Here is a 16071-nt window from a genome sequence, read left to right on the forward strand (position 1 = left end):
CTTGGGAAAATAAAAAATTGCAGGCTAAAAGATAATTTTTGAGAAAATAATTTTTTTTTTTTATTTTCATGGCTCTGCGTTATAAACTTCTGTGAAGCACTTGGGGGTTCAAAGTCCTCACCACACATCTAGATTAGTTCCTTTGGGGGTCTAGTTTCCAAAATGGTGTCATTTCTGGGGGATCTCCAATGTTTAGGCACACAGGGGCTCTCCAAACGTGACATGGTGTCCGCTAATGATTGGAGCTAATTTTCCATTTAAAAAGCCAAATGGCGTGCCATCCCTTCCGAGCCCTGCCGTGCGCCCAAACAGTGGTTTACCCCCACATATGGGGTATCAGCGTACTCAGGACAAACTGGACAATAATATTTGCGGTCCAATTTCTCCTATTATCCTTGGCAAAATAGGAAATTCCAGGCTAAAAAATCATTTTTGAGGAAAGAAAAATTATTTTTTATTTTCATGGCTCTGCGTTATAAACTTCTGTGAAGCACCTGGGGGTTTAAAGTGCTCACTAGGCATCTAAATAAGTTCCTTGGGGGGTCTAGTTTCCAAAATGGGGTCACTTGTGGGGGAGCGCCAATGTTTAGGCACACAGGAGCTATCCAAACGCGACATGGTGTCCGCTAACGATGGAAATAATTTTTCATTCAAAAAGTCAAATGGCGCTCCTTCCCTTCCGAGCCTTACCATGTGCCCAAACAGTGGTTTACCCCCACATGTGAGGTATTGGTGTACTCAGGAGAAATTGCCCAACACATTTTAGGATCCATTTTATCCTGTTGCCCATGTGAAAATGAAAAAATTGAGGCTAAAAAATTTTTTTGTGAAAAAAAAGTACTTTTTCATTTTTACGGATCAATTTGTGAAGCACCTGGGGGTTCAAAGTGCTCACTATGCATCTAGATAAGTTCCTTAGGGCGTCTAGTTTCCAAAATGGGGTCACTTGTGGGGGAGCTCCAATTTTTAGGCACACGGGGGCTCTCCAAACGGGACATGGTGTCCGCTAAAGAGTGGAGCCAATTTTTGATTCAAAAAGTCAAATGGCGCTCCTTCCCTTCCAAGCCCTGCCGTGCGCCCAAACAGTGGTTTACCCCCACATATGAGGTATCAGCGTACTCAGGACAAATTGGACAACAACTTTCGTGGTTCAGTTTCTCCTTTTACCATTGGGAAAATAAAAAAAATTGTTGCTAAAAGATAATTTTTGTGACTAAAAAGTTAAATGTTCATTTTTTCCTTCCATGTTGCTTCTGCTGCTGTGAAGCACCTGAAGGGTTAATAAACTTCCTGAATGTGGTTTTGAGTACCTTGAGGGGTGCAGTTTTTAGAATGGTGTCACTTTTGGGTATTTTCAGCCATATAGACCCCTCAAACTGACTTCAAATGTGAGGTGGTCCCTAAAAAAAATGGTTTTGTAAATTTCGTTGTAAAAATGACAAATCGCTGGTCAAATTTTAACCCTTATAACTTCCTAACAAAAAAAAATTTTGTTTCCAAAATTGTGCTGATGTAAAGTAAACATGTGGGAAATGTTATTTATTAACTATTTTGTGTCACATATCTCTCTGGTTTAACAGAATAAAAATTCAAAATGTGAAAATTGCGAAATTTTCAAAATTTTCGCCAAATTTCCGTTTTTATCACAAATAAACGCAGAATTTATTGACCTAAATTTACCACTAACATGAAGCCCAATATGTCACGAAAAAACAATCTCAGAACCGCTAGGATCCGTTGAAGCGTTCCTGAGTTATTACCTCATAAAGGGACACTGGTCAGAATTGCAAAAAACGGCAAGGTCTTTAAGGTCAAAATAGGCTGGGTCATGAAGGGGTTAAAAAAATATAAAAAAAATTAAAAATATAAAAGTTCAAATCACCCCCCTTTCCCCCATTCAAAATAAAACAATAAAAATAAAATCAAACCTACACATATTTGGTATCGCCGCATTCAGAATCGCCCGATCTATCAATAAAAAAAAGATTAACCTGAACGCTAAATGGTGTAGTGAGAAAAAAGTAAAAACGCACAAATTACGTTTTTTCGGTTACGGACGATCAAAAGATCGTATCTGCACCAAAATGGTATCATTAAAAATGTCAGCTTGGAGAGCAAAAAATAAGCCCTCACCCAACCCCAGATCACGAAAAATGGAGATGCTACGCGTATTGGAAATGGCACAATTTTTATTTATTTTTTTAACAAAGTTTGGAAAAAATTTTTCACCACTTAGATAAAAAAAGAACCTAGACATGTTTGGTGTCTATGAACTCGTAATGACCTGGAGAATCATAATGGCAGGTCAGTTTTAGCATTTAGGAAACCTAGTAAAAAAGCCACTCAAAAAACAGGTGTAGGATTGCACTTTTTTTGCAATTTCACCGCACTTGGAATTTTTTTCCTGCTTTCTAGTACACGACATGGTAAAACCAATGGTGTCATTCAAAAGTAAAACTCGTTGGGAGAGAAAATCAAAAACGCAAAACCGAAAAAAGCTCAGGGGGTGAATGTGTTAAAAACAGACTTGCTGAATGCTTCTAAGCTCTGTGTAGAAATAGGAAGTCTCTTTTCCCTACATGATTCATCATAAGAACTACAATTCTACATCATTGCAAAGTCCCTGACAGGGGGAGGAGTGAGGCAGCTGGGTCAGGAGTTGAAGAGACGGAGGAGCTGGGCTGCCAGGAACTTTGCAGTGATCTAGAATTGTAGTTCTAATGACGACTCACTCAGGGAAAAAAGATTTCCTGTTTCTACATAGAGCGTAGAAGGATTCAGCCAGTCTGCTTTTAACCATGTGATGTCATAGACCTAATGGAAAAGAGAAGAATTAACTGAAGGTATAAGGTCAAAATGAGCAATTGTAAGTACACAGTGCTATATAATATGATGACTGCAATATATTAAGAGGAAGAAAACTTTGATGGGAGGAGGAGGAGCGCTTCTTTAAATTGGCCATAAACATGACAAAGCTGTTGCTCGAAAATTTGTTTGATAGACAATTGCCAGTATCTGAAACATGGTGCGTGAATCAGCCATCAGGTTCCCTTTAACATAATGATATAGCAAAAATAATGATATAGTAAAATGCAATGTAAAAGTATTAGTGTAAACCTGTCAGGAACAGAGGTAGATACATTTCAGGAGTACTCGGGGCAAATGGATGCGGGTCAAAAAATAGAATTTGTCTATCGAGTAGAAGCACAGTTGTAAGAATTCATGGATAATGCTAGCATTTCTCAACCTCAGAAGCACGATATAAAGTGCATCCAAACGTTATAAAGCGTATTCAATTGTTATGTTATAAAGTGTATCCAAATTTTATAAAGTGCATCCAATTGCTGGGTTATAAATTGTATCTGAAAGTTATAAAGTATATCCAAATGTTACGTTATAAAGTGTATCTAATTGCTGTTATAAAGTGTATCTTAAAGTTATAACGTGTATCCTATTCTTATGTTATAAAGTGTATCCAAATATTTTAACATGAATCCACTTGAGCTGCCGGATCTGGGCTAGCTGTTATGTAAGTCTCTGTTATACAGCGCTGTATATGTTTGGACATGTTTTCGTTTACAGTAAAAAAGTAGGTGCCACCAGAATTGTGCCACGTGCCATTAGAAATACTTCCCTTCGTGCTCAAATATTTGCCAGGATATACAGGTGCTTCTCACAAAACTAGAATATCATCAAAAAAGTTCATTTATTTCAGTTCTTCAATACAAAAAGTGGAACTCCTATATTATATATAGTCATTACAAACAGTGATGTATTTCAAGTGTTTATTTCTGTTAATGTTGATGATTATGTCTTACAGCCAATGAAAACCCAAAAGTCATTATCTCAGGAAATTAGAATACTTTATAACACCAGCTTGAAAAATAATTTTAAAATCCGAAATGTTGGCCTACTGAAATGTATGTTCAGTAATTGCATTCAATATATGGTCGGGGCTCCTTTTGCATCAATTACTGCATCAATGTGGTGTGGCATGGAGGTGATCAGCCTGTGGCACTGCTGAGGGGTTATGGAAGCCCAGGTTGCTTTGATAGCAGCCTTCAGCTCATGTGCATTGTTGGGTCTGGTGTCTGACTATACTCCATAGATTCTCTATGGGGTTAAGGTCAGGCGAGTTTGCTGCCAATCAAGCACAGTGATTCTATTGTTTGTAAACCAGGTATTGGTACTTTTGGCAGTGTGGACAGAGGCCAAGTCCTGCTGGAGAATGAAGTTTCCATCTCCAAAAAGCTTGTCGGCAGAGGGAAGCATGAAGTGCTCTAAAATTTCCTGGTAGACGGCTGCGCTGACTTTGGTCTTGATAAAACACCGTGGACCTACACCAGCAGATGACATGGACCCCAAACCATCACTGATTGTGGAAACTTCACACTAGACCTCAGCAGTTTGGATTGTGGCCTCTCCACTCTTCCTCCAGACTCTTGGACCTGGATTTCCAAATGACATGCAAAATTTACTTTCCTTGTGGAGTGTGTCAATCGCTGCCTTCTAGACATCTTTCAAGTCAGCAGTCTTCCCCATGATTGTGGAGCTACTGAAACAGACTAAGGGACCTTTTTAAATGCTTAGGAAGCCTTTGCAGGTGTTTTTGGTTAATTATTCTAATTTACTGAGATAATGACGTTTGGGTTGTCATTGGCTGTAAGCCATAATCGTCAACATTAACAGAAATAAACACTTGAAATAGATCACTCTGTTTGCAATGACTCTATATAATATATGAGTTTCACTTTTTGTATTGAAGAACTGAAATACTGTAAATTAACTTGTTGATGATATTCTAATTTTGTGAGAAGCACCTGTATGCAATAAAGATATTGGTGCATTTTTCAAGTGCTTTTTAAAAAGGATTGTCCATGTTTTTCACTAGAAACAGTACCCCAGCTGCCCATAGGTTATACAGTATGTGCTATTGCAGCTGCACTGGACAGAAGTGGTGCGTTTCCAGAAACAAATAGCCATTGTTTCTGATCCTGGAAACCTCTTTAATGTTAGTGCTTTTTTTAAAGAGGTAAGTTTTCCCCCTTTATTCTTTTTCTTAATACCGCCCTCCACCAATATAGACAATTGCTTACACTGTGGTCATCTGCCTATTAAGGTACTGATATTAAAGGGTTACTTGAGCCCTGGAAAATGCAGCATGACACATGCATTACAGACCCTCCATATTCTAGTATACTAGTATACAGTCTGTGACATGCATATTCATATAAGGCACATACATATATGTATATAAAATATCCACATGCCAATACGTCACACACACATATCCACTTTACACAGGCACATGCATAGCACACACAAACATAAAAGCATATATCAAATACATATGCAAACTCGGCTTTGGGAAAATGGCCGCCGCAATCTCTTCTGCGCACGCGCGGCATCCCGCGGCCATTTTCCTGAAGCCCCGTGCAGCAGAGCACTACATCTGCGCACGCGTGGCCCCAGGAAGATGGCCGCCCCCACCGATGAAAGGGATGACAGCGCAGATCGCGCGCTGTGTCTTCACGTGCCCACAGTGGATTCATCACTGCGACATGCGCACACCACTACGCCACCAACGAAAAGCTGGGGAAGAAAAAAGCACTGTGAACACGCCCACCCGACCTGACCAGCCTGATTGACAGGCGAAAACGGCGACTTTGGTAATGTATTTCTCAGCATAGGTGGGGAATCAGGGTACACTACATACACTATAATAACGCACAGCACAGGCCCTATTTAACAGTATTTATATCTCAATCTCAAAAAACGGGGTGACAGGTTCCCTTTAAGACAAAGAATACCATTTATATCTTTAGGCAGAGAAATCTGTTAAGAAGCAGAATGCTATTTAGATCTTTAGGCAGAGAAAACTGTTAAGACAAACAATACCATTTTACCATTTAGATCTTTAGGCAGAAAAAACTATTAAGAAGCAGACTACCATTTCAATCTTTATGCAGAGGAAACTATTAAGAAGCAGAATGCTATTTAAATTTTTAGGCAATGAAGACTGTTAAGAAGCAGAGTATCATTTAGATCTTTAGGCAGAGAAAAAAATCACTTACAAACAACGATTCAGTTATGGCTCACTATTAGAGTTTCTGCCTTCCATATTAGAGGTCCTGTGTTTGAGTGCTGGGAAAAAATAGCTAAAAAATAGCTGAAAAGGAGCTAAATATACAAAGGCATCATCAGTTCAAGAACCACGTCAAGGAATTTATGTAAAACACAGACTGGATTATCCGGGTGACTACATGCTTTGATACATATGACATCTCAAGATTTTTTTTTTTAAGTCTCATATAATCTCATGTCTTTGCTCTCCATAGAGGAAGACAGGTCTGCGCCTCTCTGTCAGGTCTGATAGCATTTGACACAAGGTAATAAAATCCTTCTAGACATTCAATCATTTTGATGGGGAGTCTTAAACAATATTAATACAAAATTAGGTCTGCTGATAAAAATCATGCAGTGGATATTTTTTATTTATTTACAGCACATCTCTGAAAAGCATAAATCTGTTTTATGTAATGCCATACTATACAGTATATCTGAAATTTCCGCTGTAGTAAATTATGGGAATTTCAAGTGTAAAAGTTTCAATCTCTCCCACCTGTATTTACTATAATTCTAAATATTATATAAGAAATAATTTTAAAAAAAATAAGAACAAAATATTTATGTGTTACCTTTTTCTCCCTCTCACTTGAGGGATACCAGAAAGATGTTACAAGATGACAATTGAAAACCAGTTTAAACCCAGCAGGGAAGAAGCGTTCTTATGGGATTCCTGGAGAATAGCTCGCTTGATCTGGGTGGATTACAAGTGGAATAAACTGATTTAGGTGCATGCTACAATCTTACTAAAGTTCTTTATAATTAAAACTCAGACATAGATGTAACTTTTTTTGCAACTAGCTTAATTCTTCCCTGTCTGTGGGATAAGAGGAATATATGGTATCACTACTATGTACCGTGAGACCAGCTTAATGAAGAAGTATATATTGGTAGAATTTGCAAAAAGCAAATGGCTTCTGCACATTTTAATGGTTTCAAGATTTTCTTCTGGATTACCCAAAGGTATCTCCATGCCATTAATGATGGCAGAACTGTAATATTTTGCAATACTTAGTCCTCAGCATGGAGAAAGCTGGCTCTTTCATTTTTTTCATATTAATACTTCTTTGTAAAGTGGGTCAACTGTTCCAAGAAGTTAGCCATTCCTGTGATCAGCTGATTGCCGGACGGCTTCTCTACCCCCTGCAGATAACAGCTGATCACCGGAACTCCAGCTGATCGTACGTTTCCTATCACTGCTGGGGGGAAATGTACTTCTGATCAAATGAATGGTCAGTCAATGTCCATGCAATGCATGGATGGGCCGGGTCCTCCAGGAACATATTCCCCAATGACGTCCATAATGAATTATAAGGTAAGTTGGCAATGTTATCTTTATGAGGGATGGTTCCAAGTCCAAAGTAATTTTGTAACACTGTTGCCAGCTCGCCTGCATGGTTTCCCCCTCCCCCTCCATGCAGGGACGCTGGCATACTTATTGCTCCTTCCCCACAGCACGGTCCCCTTCTGCTGGCATGTTTGGTACACGCTGCAATTAATGGAAGTGCACCTAGTGTTCGCTTCCCCCTTCTTAAAGGGGCTGCATCCATATACAGTTAGGGCCAGAAATATTTGGACAGTGACACAATTTTCGCGAGTTGGGCTCTGCATGCCACCACATTGGATTTGAAATGAAACCTCTACAACAGAATTCAAGTGCAGATTGTAACGTTTAATTTGAAGGGTTGAACAAAAATATCTGATAGAAAATGTAGGAATTGTACACATTTCTTTACAAACACTCCACATTTTAGGAGGTCAAAAGTAATTGGACAAATAAACATAACCCAAACAAAATATTTTTATTTTCAATATTTTGTTGCAAATCCTTTGGAGGCAATCACTGCCTTAAGTCTGGAACCCATGGACATCACCAAACGCTGGGTTTCCTCCTTCTTAATGCTTTGCCAGGCCTTTACAGCCGCAGCCTTCAGGTCTTGCTTGTTTGTGGGTCTTTCCGTCTTAAGTCTGGATTTGAGCAAGTGAAATGCATGCTCAATTGGGTTTAGATCTGGAGATTGACTTGGCCATTGCAGAATGTTCCACTTTTTGGCACTCATGAACTCCTGGGTAGCTTTGGCTGTATGCTTGGGGTCATTGTCCATCTGTACTATGAAGCGCCGTCCAATCAACTTTGCAGCATTTGGCTGAATCTGGGCTGAAAGTATATCCCAGTACACTTCAGAATTCATCCGGCTACTCTTGTCTGCTCTTATGTCATCAATAAACACAAGTGACCCAGTGCCATTGAAAGCCATGCATGCCCATGCCATCACGTTGCCTCCACCATGTTTTACAGAGGATGTGGGGTGCCTTGGATCATGTGCCGTTCCCTTTCTTCTCCAAACTTTTTTCTTCCCATCATTCTGGTACAGGTTGATCTTTGTCTCATCTGTCCATAGAATACTTTTCCAGAACTGAGCTGGCTTCTTGAGGTGTTTTTCTGCAAATTTAACTCTGGCCTGTCTATTTTTGTTATTGATGAATGGTTTGCATCTAGATGTGAACCCTTTGTATTTACTGTCATGGAGTCTTCTCTTTACTGTTGACTTAGAGACAGATACACCTACTTCACTGAGAGTGTTCTGGACTTCAGTTGATGTTGTGAACGGGTTCTTCTTCACCAAATTAAGCATGCGGCGATCATCCACCACTGTTGTCATCCGTGGACGCCCAGGCCTTTTTGAGTTCCCAAGCTCACCAGTCAATTCCTTTTTTCTCAGAATGTACCCAACTGTTGATTTTGCTACTCCAAGCATGTCTGCTATCTTTCTGATGGATTTTTTCTTTTTTTTCAGCCTCAGGATGTTCTGCTTCACCTCAATTGAGAGTTCCTTTGACCGCATGTTGTCTGCTCACAGCAACAGCTTCCAAATGCAAAACCACACACCTGGAATCCACCCCTGACCTTTTAACTACTTCATTGATTACAGGTTAACGAGGGAGACGCCTTCAGAGTTAATTGCAGCCCTTAGAGTCCATTGTCCAATTACTTTTGGTCCCTTGAAAAAGAGGACGCTATGCATTACAGAGCTATGATTCCTAAACCCTTTCTCCGATTTGGATGTGGAAACTATCATATTGCAGCTGGGAGTGTGCACTTTTAGCCTATATTATATATATAATTGTATTTCTGAACATGTTTTTGTAAACAGCTAAAATAACAAAACTTGTGTCACTGTCCAAATATTTCTGGCCCTAACTGTAGCATATGCCTTCAGCCTGTTGCTGTGAGGCATTTAGTATAATTAGTTCACCTCCAAGATGGCTCCCAGTCAATTGCGAAGTGTCAACCTGTATAAAAGACTCCCTATCCCTTGGGGAGTCGCCGAAGCAATAGCATTCATTTGTATGTAGTCTCCCCTACTAGTGAGTTGTTAGGTCCTCTGGTACTGGTTTGGCCACGTTCCGAACCTGATTGTTGTCAGTGCCCTGAACCCGAATCACTGGTCTCGGTGTGGCCAGGTCCTGAACATGAATTCCTGGTCCTGGTGAGGCCAGTCTCGTTCCCGATCTCTCCTGGTCATGGTGTGACCAGTGTCCTGAACATTGTCCCCTGGCCTGGTCCAGCCAGTCCTGTTCATGAACTTCTCTGGTCCCGATGTGGCCATCTCCTGAATGTTGCCCCCAGGTCCTGGTGTGGCCAGCCCTGTTCTCATAGTACCCTGGTCCCGATGCAGCCAGTATCTGAACATTGTCCCTATTTGAGTCTCCGTGTCAGTACCATTCTGCAGTGATCCTGACCTGAACCTATTAGTCTGAACGGAGCCCTATTCAGTGTAAGTGTACCTGACCCCTGGGGTCACCAGCTGCAGTACTGAGCTCTGTCTAGGAGTGGTACCTGGTGGCTACCTGCTGCACAAGCCTGACCTCACCACTAGGGGCTCCAGTGAAAACCAGGTAACTGCTAAGCCACACCCCTTCCTTGGCAGGCTCGGTCCTGTGGCACAGTGGGTCCACTAATCCACGTGCACCACCTGTGGGTGTTACAAATTTTCATTCTAAATATTTTCAAATATACTTGAATTAAAAATTCCCTATCTTTCCCTATCTACACTATGGGTTTTTTCTACTTCCAGCCTCTTTCGCATCAGTGACGCTTGACTCAGGAGCTGGGCTAGTCCCTGCATGACGTGCACTGTGCAATGTGCACAATGACAGTGCGCTCTCTATTGCTGGCTCAGATAAGCAGTAATGAGCCGGCAACAGAGCGCGTTCTCAGAATACCCAGCATTCAGAGGCCAGTGATGTCACTTGTGGGGGGTGGTGCTGGTCTCTGCACGCTGGGTATTCTGACAATGCTCCCTGTAGCTGTTGCCAACTCGTTATTGCTGATTTGCGTCTGCAACAGAGAGTGCACTGTCATTGTGCACATCACACAGTGCACTGCATTCAGGGACTAGCCCAGCCCCTGAGACGAGCGTCACTGATGAAACATTGTCTCAGGGTAGGGGCAGAGGCTACAGTAGCTCCTGCCTCCTCATGATGCTTCATTTCAGTATCCCAGCATGCAATGGGATTTTCAAATGAAGCGCCATCAAAAAGGAAGTGAAAAAAAATAGAAAAGCAGTTAGTGTAGTAAGGGAAGGATATGGAATTTGTAATTCAAGCATATTAGAAAATAGTTTATATTATGGCATTACAAGATAAGGATTTTGAATGAAAATAACTTTGGACTTAGGACCACCCCTTTAATATTCCAATATTAAATTTGTTTTCTGTATTTAGAGTTCAGTCACTCCGATCACCTATTTTACCGCTTCTCAGTCAACAAGCCTAAACAATGAATCAGATCCTGGAGAAAGACTTTCGTATGTTTTCAAACCAAGACAAGGCTAGAGCTGTTCCCGTGATGGCACATATGTGCCTTTGACATTATGGCTGCATACTAAAACATTCATCTGGATATGAGATGGGGATGAGGATGTGGAACATATGAGATGAGGATGTGGAACATATGAAATTCCTTTGATCGTACCAGTGTCTCTGGTGCATCTTTTAAGTAAGCGAAAACGTATGCATTTTCAGAATCTGAAGAGCCCTCTGTATACTCACAGGGGAGATTAGAAATTTTAAGGAATATGTAATAATGTGATGCAGAAGAAAATAGAAATCATGCTGGCAAAATATGGGAGAACAACTACAATCATAAATAAACCACAGTATTATTATTTGTTATAAATATATATAAATTATATGCAATTGTGCTAGCCAGTGAAGGGGATTGGGAAGTTTTGACCAGCCGCATACTACTCTTAAAGAAGCCCTCCTCCTCTTATCAAAATTTATCTTCTTATTATATTGCAATCATCATATTCTATAGCACTGTGTACTTACAATTGCTAATTTTGCCTTTCTACCCAGATAATTCTTCTCTTTTCCATTAGGTCTATAACATCATCTGATTAAAGGGGTTGCCTGGTCTAAATTGATAAGATTACTGTGTGCTGCGAGGATTTGCCGACTTCTGTTAGGTATGTGTGCGTTATGTATACTCCAGGCCAGAGCCTGTCTAGTGGGCACAGCAGTCGAGTGGACATGGCCTCGCTCAATAAAAGTGCATGAAGCATGGCCCCGCTCATCAGATGAGCTCTGACCGGGAGTATGCACAACACATACATTGCTGCTGTTCCCAGCTCAGAAACCGGTGTATTCTCGCAGATCACAGTGCGCACACTGGGGGTATTCGTAAGTCTGCAGTCACATGGAGTGATGGCAGACTTATCAATTTAGACCAGAAAATCCCTTTAAAAACCGGTTAGTTAAATCCTTCTACACTTTATATAGAAAAAGGAACTCATCCTTCCCTGCATGAGTCATCACTGAAAAAATCCCTGGCAAGTGGGGAGGAGGGAGCAACAGGGTCAGGAGTTGAAGCGGGGGATGACTCATGCAGGGAAAAGAGACTTCCTGTTTTTACATAGAGCAGAGAAAAGAGAAGAATTGTCTGAGTAGAAAGGAAAAATGAGCAATTGTAAGTACATGGTGCTGTATAATATGATGACTGTAATATATTAAGAGGATAAAAATGTTGACAGGAGGAGGAGGAGGAGCGCTGCTTCAACTAGCTGTTGCAAGAGAAATGGAATATTACACTGTGTATGTTCAAATAAATGGACATTCGAGAGATCAGCAAATTTTGGGACGTTCTTTCTTATCAGCACCTCTCTACCTAAAAGTGAAAGGTCCTGAGTGTGGGACTACCTCTTCGCCCTGATGTATTTTCAGGCTGTGTTCTGTCTGTGTGTGTAATGGACAGCATACAGGCGGCATACAGACAAATGTTAGCTTACATTCACATGGGATACTTTACACATGGATCTCAGGTCTGCATGGAAAAAAAATTGCACTATGTGCTAGCCTGGTCTGCGTTATGATCCAGACTAGTGAATGTAAATACTAGGCAGCTCTTGCACCCATCCATAATGTGGAAGACCAGCAAATTTGAAGCCAGGACTAGACCTCAAAGTTCAGCCTAGAGGTGTTACTATACATTCAGCACCAGTTGGCAAACTGTTCTGGTTTGTTTGGCCAACAGCTGCTCCTCCTGACTCCCCCATACACATGAATGCTCGGTTCAGCTGAGCATGCATATGTTTTCATTGGAATGAAAGGCATAAGGTTGATGCCAGATACCTCAGGCAATAGTTTATCTCCTAGAAGGACAGAAGGATCAGATGTTGAAATTCAACTCGTCCCCATCCAAGAGTCTAGAGAACCCAATACAAAAAAGATAGATGCCCTTGACGTCCGGTCTTGCTAAAAACCGTTGAGTTCCTTCGACTTTGCTCCAAGACATATGGCCACCTTTTCATTTGTGAAATAACCCCTTTTTAACGATAGGGGATGCAAACATAGTTGTCAGGTGCCTGAGGAGACCCAAAGGTCTGAACTTTAGATAGACATGAGTATTATGAATAGCAAACAACATATTTATATGATCTTAAAATATTCACAGCAATTAATAAAAATGTGGTTGTTACAAAGAGCAGGTGTCACGATGATACTATAACAGAGAGGGGCCAGAAGACCATGGTGTCTGGTTTCACAAACTCCTGTACTGCTTAGAAGTACTTCACCATCTTATTAATCAGTGCAGACTTTTTCCTTGCAGGCAGTACAAGGGTTAATCTGTTCAGTGGTAGCTCCTGGAGTTTTCCTACTTGGATTGTCTCAGTTGTTGTTTGTTGGCCATTCCCCTCTACTATACCTGCTCGCCTCTGGTACTTAGGAATTGCCAGTGCTAGTTCTTACTACCTGGTTTTGGAGTTGGAGGTGTAGTTCGTGGTTGGAGTTAGTGAGTGCTTGGATATTGTTCAGGAGATTGTTGCTTGGAGTAGGGTAGGGGACTTATCAGGGTAGATATAGGAGAATAGCAAGGCATGAAAACCTGGTGTTTCCACCTTTAGGAATAATCTGAGGGACAGAGATAGACTAGGGTGCCCCTAGTTCTAAGGACTTGGTTAGCGCCAAAAGTCCCTACAGCATAGGACCAGCAGGTCATATCAATTTTACGTAGGTCTAATGTGATGATTACAAAATTATGCATTTTTAGTGATTTTATCCCATATATTCCCATTCATGCCATCAGTACTTCTTCTTAGCCACTAATAAGGCCTCATTCAGGTGCCCATATTTCACATACAAGTACCATTCATGTTTTTAATGGGATTTCCATTAAAGTTTGTAGGGCTGCTTGCATACAAGGATTTTTTTGTGGACGAGTACCTGGAAAAAAAAATGCAGACATGTCCGATTTTGATCCCAGTCGTGGATCAAACTCAATCATTCAAGTCTATGGGTTAATAAAAAGTTTGGACACCTTCCTAGTTGCTTCCTTGTACTGTCGATTTTTCTCTGTGAGGAGAAGCTAAGAGAAATCTGCATCAGTTTTTTGTTACATACAAGAAAAACTGATGAAACTTCAATGGTAGAAACTGACTCTCTGCCCAAACACGGATGGGAATCTGATGGACCACACTTGGGTCCGTTTTGGAAAACTGGCCCATTTTATTGCATACAAGAAAAATCACTGATGTCTGAATGAGGCCTTGCAGATATTTTAGCAATGAAGGCGCTAGAGACGATAAAATGAACACACGTTGTTATATTTATGAAATGTCTTTTATACAGCTCAACGGCAAGAGAAGATTTTTATACTTTGACGTTGTGGTTACGATTTCTAACAATGATGTGCTGATTTTCCATCCAATTTTGGCAGAAGGTTTGGCGCTCCGCTAATTACAGATAAATGTTGACGTATCTTCTGTGCCTTGAGGATGTATCTAAAAAGAGGAAAAACTCATCTACTGAACCTGCCAATTATTTTTAATTGTGTTGTTATGCAAATGAAGACATGATTTTCATCTCTAGCGTTCACAAATTATTTTTCCTGTTTGAGGAATGGTTCTTGCCGTCTTTGACAATGTGATGAAATTTTACCCTCTACTCAAAAGAAAACCCTCTCCTGTCTTCATTTTATGAACAAGACACAATCTGGTGATTGAGGGAGTGAAGTATGTCAGTGCAAAACAACTGTTCAAGCCAAGTACGGGTGCATGGTCCACCCTCGGCGTGGTCGGCAGATCAGTTCACCTGCCCACTCACATGTTTTCCATCAATCTACATCCTCATCTGGCTCTATAAATCCAGAGCTGTCATTCAAGGAAGATGGACAAGATCGATGGCAAACAAGAAGGTGGGAAGGAAAACTGAACTGCTGACCACGCCATGGGTGGCCCGAGCGCCTGTGCTTGATTTGAACAGTCGTTTTTCGCTGATAGACTCTCTTTAACGTAACTAGTCAAATATTCTTTACAGTGGATAGGAAGCAATGCAACTCAATGACAATGGCTAACTTATTAAAGGGAACCTGTCAGCAGGTAATCCTGAAGTTCCTAAAAAAAAAAAAATCAGTTTGAAAATAGCTGCTATTGCGCAGGCGCCGGCGGCAAATCTTGGAGGAGGAATTTTTTTTTCCTCTAGTCAAATGGCGCCACCGGCGTCTATGCAGTAGCAGCTATTGGCAATCGCCAATAGCTGCTACTGCGCAGGAACTTCCGGCGCCATTTTCAAAGATTTTTTTTAGGAACTTCAGAATTACATCAAACAAATGTGTATATAATTCATTACATTCATTATGCAAACTAGGGGGCAGGTGACTAAGGGATGAGGAACCTGTCAGAAGCCATACTGGTGAATACCTAATCAGAGCACCACATGAAGACCCCTCACTGGCCGGGCCCAAAGCACAAGCATATCATTAACTCAAAACTGAAAATAAAGATTAAAGAACAACCACAAGACGGATTTCATCCCCCCCAGGCATCATTGTAATCAGTATAACGGCGCCAACCTGACACTGTGTGTAGGTTACTGTGCACAATCCTGCTGACAGGTTCCCTTTAAGCTACTATTAATTCCTTGGGATGGTTAATGAATATATTAGGAAAAAAAACAATATATCTTTGGAGACCCCATAGTGTATATTACACAACAGTATATTAGAAATGATCAAAAAGATTTGCAGGACTCTCATCCAGTGGCCACATTAGTAGTCTTTGGCTGCAAGATCGGAGCACCGCAAACCTTTTCCTACCTGCCAGGATCCCTAGCGCCTCTTCTTATTAGTGAGCCCGGTGCAGGTCATGCATGATGATGTTGTGCCAGGTCTACTCATCAGAAGAGGTGCCGGGGATTCTGGCAGAGGTAGAAGGCCATGGACAACTGACATGGCTGGTGGACCAGGGTCCTGAAAATCTTTTTGATAATCTATATAGGTATAAATTGCAAAGTTAAGATGTAATCAAAATAGTGTCCACCAACATATCAATCTATAAGAGGGGCCTCAGAAAGCCTGAAGCAAATACCTCATAATAGTAAATAGGTTTTCATGAAACGTATGACATCAAAAAGGATAAAAATGTATCCAAAGAAATAATTAAT

General features: G+C 40.9%; 1 protein-coding gene across 3 annotated transcripts in view; it reads right to left on the reverse strand.

Annotated features, from left to right (window-relative positions):
• Positions 1 to 16071, reverse strand: part of CHRM1 (cholinergic receptor muscarinic 1) — a 204890-nt gene that overhangs the window by 91759 nt on the left and 97060 nt on the right. The window contains exons 2-3 of one of the 3 annotated variants that reach the window (XM_069738778.1): positions 6699 to 6820; positions 6075 to 6144 (exon numbers count right to left, since the gene is read on the reverse strand). The exons of 1 other annotated variant lie outside the window; for it this stretch is intronic. The gene's annotated coding sequence lies outside the window, so the exon portion shown is untranslated. The remainder of the gene's footprint in view (positions 1 to 6074; positions 6145 to 6698; positions 6821 to 16071) is intronic. One more of the 3 variants, XM_069738779.1, reaches the window with a different exon arrangement.

This window comes from Ranitomeya imitator, chromosome 9, assembly GCF_032444005.1.
Source record: "Ranitomeya imitator isolate aRanImi1 chromosome 9, aRanImi1.pri, whole genome shotgun sequence".
Lineage (NCBI taxonomy): Eukaryota > Metazoa > Chordata > Amphibia > Anura > Dendrobatidae > Ranitomeya > Ranitomeya imitator.